We start from the raw sequence: 6,096 nt of genomic DNA, 5'->3' as shown, positions 1-6,096 counted from the left end.
ACCAACATCTTCAGAGGCACAGTGAAATTCAGTTCCAAGAAGGAAAAACCGAAAGGAGCCATCACAAAAATCTCAAAAAGGAAATAGGATTTCTTTTTTATCAATTTGTTTCCTCTCTGCTGAGTTGCCAAACCAGCATGAGGTGGACAGACACACCCCTGCCTCCCATCTGCTCCTGTTAGTGAACATGATCTTACAATGAATAAGGCAGAAAACTAAATTGCTGAGAAGATAAAATTATCTCATTTGGTAATGAGAATATATTAATGGCATTATGACTCTAAATAAAGCCATTCTTTCCCTTTAGTGTCATAGCCTGAAATTTGAGTGTATACTACTTACTTGATATTCTTCATGATGAGTGTACTCTCAGCATGGGATAAATGTGTAAAGGGGAGAACTTTCTTCCACTGTGTCATTGGGATGAAAAAAATCTGTCATTATGACACACACCCTCCCCCACAAGGGTTTTGTGAACACCAAAGATATCTCCCCTTAACTTGATTTTTACCAAAAATGGTATTGATTCCACAAATCTTCAGAGAGGATCTATTATTTGCATAGTCTTGTGTAAGGTGCTGGGGAGATACAAAAGTCTGAGCAAGAGGTTTTACCTTTGAGAAGCTGCAAAATAAGACATACGTGCATTAAAAAATAAGATAATAAAAGAAGTTCCTTAAGGTATGCTATCACCTGGTGCTAAGAGCATGTTAAAAATAGTAAGTACCATTCATATATCAAAATGAGAGAACTCTAAAAACTGAAGAACCCAAGGGAGTGTTTGAAGAAAGGTCACTGCAGACAGACAAAATTTGAGTTAGCCAGAAGAAAAGGGGATATTCCAAGTTGGAAGGTGGGGTAGGATTCACTCATATAATGACGCTAGAACAAGAATATAAAGACTTTTTTTAGGGACTGGGAATAATTCAGACTAGAGAGGCTCTTTAATGCTTAATTCAATGATACTCAGATATAATGCCTAATTCAATGATACTCAAATAGTTTGGATTGCTCATCTTAATTAGCAAATATTTTAGCATATCTCCAATTATATGGTGATTGCAGCCATGAAATTAAAAGACGCTTACTCCTTGGAAGAAAAGTTATGACCAACCTAGATAGTATATTCAAAAGCAGAGACATTACTTTGCTGACTAAGGTCCGTCTAGTCAAGGCTATGGTTTTTCCTGTATGGATGTGAGAGTTGGACTGTGAAGAAGGCAGAGCACTGAAGAACTGATGCTTTTGAACTGTGGTGTTGGAGAAGACTCTTGAGAGTCCCTTGGACTGCAAGGAGATCCAACCCTGGGATTTCTTTGGAAGGAATGATGCTAAAGCTGAAACTCCAGTACTTTGGCCACCTCATGAGAAGAGTTGACTCATTGGAAAAGACTCTGATGCTGAGAAGGATTGGGGGCAGGAGGAGAAGGGGACGACAGAGGATGAGATGGCTGGATGGCATCACTGACTCGATGGACGTGAGTCTGAGTGAACTCCAGGAGTTGGTGATGGACAGGGAGGCCTGGCATGCTGTGATTCATGGGGTCGCAAAGAGTTGGACATGACTGAGCAACTGAACTGAACTGAACTGAGTACATGTATAACTAATTGATATAGCATGTACTTTATAGAGGGCTTCCCTGGTAGCTCAGACAGTAAAGAATTTGCCTGAAATGCAAGAGATCTGGGCTCAATTCCTAGGTCGGGAATATCCCCTGGAGAAAGGAATGGTAACCCACTCCAGTAGTCTTGCCTGGAGAATTCCAAGGACAGAGGAGTCTGGTAGGCTGTAGTCCAAGGGGTCACAAAGAATGAAATAAAATTATATTTCTTTAAATTTTGTAATTGCGGTACAAAAACTTTTTGTCATCAGTGAAAAATCAATATTTTTAATGAGAACAGTATGATTTAATACACTTTGTTAATCTTTTAATAATGTTTGGTGATACAGTGATCAAAAGTCTGGCTCTACATTTATTGTATTTTGATAGTTGGTTTTAGTGGCTGATATAAGTGGCAAAAGATATGTGAGTGGGTATTTTTTTTTTTTACTTTTAAGTAAGAAAGGACTCTCAATAGAATTTACCATTAAGTTCAGCAACATTCTATGTTTTATTGTTTCACTTCCTTTTTGGTGTTGTTCAGTCACTCAGTTGTGTCTGACTCTTTGCAACCTCATAGAAGCACACCAGGCTTCCCTGTTCTTCATCAACTCCTGGAGCTTGCTCAAACTCATGTCCATTGAGACGGTGATGCCATTCAACCAGTTCATCCTACGTTGTCCCCTTCTCCCGCCTTCAATCTTTCCCAGCATCAGGGTCACCATTAAAATATTTCATTCTGAAGACAGAGACAAATTTACTATGAAACTACTGAAGCTTGAGTTTAAGAGCCCTCACCTGACTGAGCATCTCCCCTGGAATGTAGCCATGTGGTCATATATTTCAGCAAAGGTTGCAGAGGTGAGATAAAGGTAGAGCATTTTGACCACAATTAAGACTGTTTCTTTCCACTCTGACAGCCTCTGTGGCACTTCCTTTTTATTGGATGAGGCATAAGTGGCTGCAAGCAATTTTTGGATCTGAATAAGGGGAAATAGAGTTGGGAACACATTTAGCTCAAGTTTTGTTTTGTGTTTTTAATTTTTGTTTATTTAGTTTTAGCTGCACTGGGTCTTTTTTGCTACACATGTGCCCTCTCTAGTTGTGGCAATCAGGGGTTACTCTCTAGTGGTGTGTGGCCTTCTCGTTGTGGTAGCCTCTCTTGCTGTGAAGCACTGGCTATCGGAATGGGTTCAATACTTGCAGCTCCCAGGCTCTAGAGCACAGGTTCGGTGCTTAGGACACACAGAATGAGCCACTCTGCAGCATGTGGAATCTTCCCACACCAGGGATTGAACCCATGACCCCCACGTGGCAGGGCAGATTCTCAACCAATGGGCCACCAGGGAAGTCCTAGCTCAGGTTTGTGTGTGTATTAGCCGTTCAGCCGTGTCTGACTCATTGTGACCCCAGGAACTGTAGCCCACCAGACTTCTCTGTCCGTGACATTCTCCAGGCAAGAATACTGGAGTGGATTGCCATTTCTTTTTCCAGGTGGTCTTCCTGACTCAGGGATCAAACACTGATCTCTGATTCCAGGTCTCCTGCATTGCAGGAAGATGCTTTGCCACATGAGCTACTAGGGAAGCCCATAGCTCAGGTTAAATAGGATATATTTATATGGTTCCTAGGCTCTTCTATGAACTCAGGTTAACACTAGCCATCCCAATAGAAGCTGCCTTTCAGGAATGTTCCTGCCCACTGTACTGATATACGATAGTGACATGAAGATGCAATATCAGTGTGTTCTGTGATGTACAGGGCCAAAAATATTTGAAAGTGGAAGAGAAACAAGGTTTGAAATTATGGAACCAGAAGCGAGTCTGTGAAAAATTCTTCCAGTCACCAGATGTGTAAGATGATAAGTGAAGGGTTTGGTTTTCCATAGGAATTATCTCTGTCATCATATTCAACTTTAAATAAATCATAGATTTGTTTTTTATTGTATTCATATTGTTGCAAGAAGGGGGACTCCTTCCAGGGCCCAAAACTAGGCTCTTGTCTAATATTCAGAAATGAATTGTCCAAGGAGATACATGTGCTGACAAAGCAAGAAATTGTATTGGGAAAGAGCACCCGGGTGGAGGGTAAGGGAACCCAGGAGAACAGCTCTGACATTTGGCTCACAGTCTCAGGTTTTATGGTGATGGGATTAGTTTCCGGGTTGTCCTTAGCCAATCATTCTGAGTCCCTCCTGGTGGTGCATGCCTTGTTCAGCCAAGGTGGATGCCAGAGAGAAGGATTCTGGGAGATGGACGGACACGTTTGACCTTTCCTGAACTATTCCCGTTGGTGGTGGCTTATTAGTTCCCTATTCCTTACCAGGACCTCCTGTCATAAAACAACTCATGCAAATGGTTACTATGGTGCCTGGCCAGGGTGGGCAGTTTCAGTCAGTGTGCTTCCCCTAACAATGTGAAACAAAATTGTCATAATTCTGGCATTTTCAAGACACAAACCTACAGCAATATTGCAATCAGTGAGTATGGCTGCATGTGAACTCACATATTTTGTATATCTGGGCTATCAGAGCATGTTTTATCATGTCTCACATATCTTGTTCTGGTGAAATCTGACAGTTCTGGATAAAGTGGCATACAAAATTGCCACAAACTAGTTTTCCTATGACAGAACTCCAACACATATTTATCAATAAGTCAGGATATACAGTATAAGAATAATTTGATTATATAATTATATAGCTCACTACAACATAAGGGCAATTTTTAAATGCACTTGAATTTGCTCTAATAAATTAGCATTGTTAATTCAAAGAGCATTTAGTCTTGCATGATAAAATATCATGCAAGGAAATGGGAACCCATACCAATGATAAAATCTGAAACTCCCCCAACTCTTACAGCTCAAATATAAACGTGATAGAGGGTTCCCCAAATTTACTACTACTCAAAAATCTGTGAAACATTATTAATAGCAACTATTATCAACAATAAAAAACAAATTTTGATCATGCTAACAGAAAGCATGACTTATCTTTCTATTTTCTCTTTAGAATATGTTAAAAAGTGATTGTCATTCTAAGGGGTGCTCAAAGAAGATGCAGCTAAAAACACACATGAAAAAAGCATTATAGAGCATGTTAGCAGTTCACTTACAAAAAACATTATGTTATTTTTCTGGATCTTGTGTTATTTTGGTATTTCTAGCTTTTCTTAAAATGAGCAATCTGTTGTGATTTCTTTTCTCATTCTAAATAAATGTCATTTTCACACTTGATTTTGCATATGCAATTTTGTCTTTTTACTCTTAAAGAGGCCTCCAAAACTAACTCAGGTTCAAGCTCCACAAAACCTGAATCTGCGCTTTTCTCATGCTCAGTTTACAAGTATCTTGCTTATTTAATGGCTCTATACTATTGCTAGGGGCTTCCCAGGCGGTGCAGTGGTGAAGAACCTGCCTGCCAATCAAATGCAGGAGACGCAAGAGAGGCAGGCTCCATCTCTGGATCAGGAGAATCCCCTGGAGCAGGAAATGGCAACATACTTCAGTATTCTTGCCTGGAAAATTCCATGGACAGAGGAGCCCGGCGGGCTACAAACCATGGGGTCACAAAGAATCACACACGACTGAGTGACTGAGCATGCGCACACATATACTATTACTAACAACTCAACCACAATGTACACTTAAAGTAAGATGTATTATTAAATGTAAGAATTCATATTTCAAATTGTTAGTTCAGTAATTTTGAATCATTTTGACCAAATTCTTTTTTTTATCTTTGAATTTATTTATTTTTTATTTTACTTTACAATGACCAAATTCTTTTCAGACCTGATTAACTGCATTATTTTTACTGCATAACGTGGCTTACAAAGTGTTTCAGTTCTTTTACCTGAAGAGAAGTAACAGCTTGGTCGTTTTTATTGTTCTCTCATACTTACAGTTACTCTTCTCTTTAATCTGTGATTTTTTCTTCAGATGTTTTGTTTTTTATTCTTTTCTAACAGAAAATGGAAGCCAGTTTATTTTGTGAAATTTCCTTCTGAAATCTTTGTAAGCCACTTGCTCTTTCATTAAACCATACAATCAATAAATCATAACTAGACGCATTTAAGTAGAAAAATACCACAGTATGCTGGAAGTTATTCCCCAAGATAAACTACTATCCTCTAAGCACTTTGAAACTTCAACTATTACTTCAAGATATCACTTCAGATACCACGAGTGACATGGTAACCTGTCATAGAATCTGAAAGACAGTCCCTGCATCAATCTGTATATGACATGTTGAGTGAGTGAGTGAAAGTTGCTCAGTTGTGTCCGACTCTTTGAGATCCCATGGACTATATAGTCCATGGAATTCTCCAGGCCAGAATACTGGAGTGGGTAGCCTTCTCTTTCTCCAGGGGATCTTCGAACCCATGTCTCCTGCACTGTTGCTGGATTCCTTACCAGCTTACCCACAAGGGAAGCTCTATGACATGTTCAGTTCAGTTCAGTTCAGTAGCTCAGTCGTGTCTGACTCTCTGCA

The sequence above is a fragment of the Oryx dammah genome, unplaced genomic scaffold (genome assembly GCF_014754425.2).
Source record: "Oryx dammah isolate SB20612 unplaced genomic scaffold, SCBI_Odam_1.1 HiC_scaffold_3, whole genome shotgun sequence".
In the NCBI taxonomy this organism is placed as follows: domain Eukaryota; kingdom Metazoa; phylum Chordata; class Mammalia; order Artiodactyla; family Bovidae; genus Oryx; species Oryx dammah.
This window is presented reverse-complemented; position numbering follows the sequence as displayed.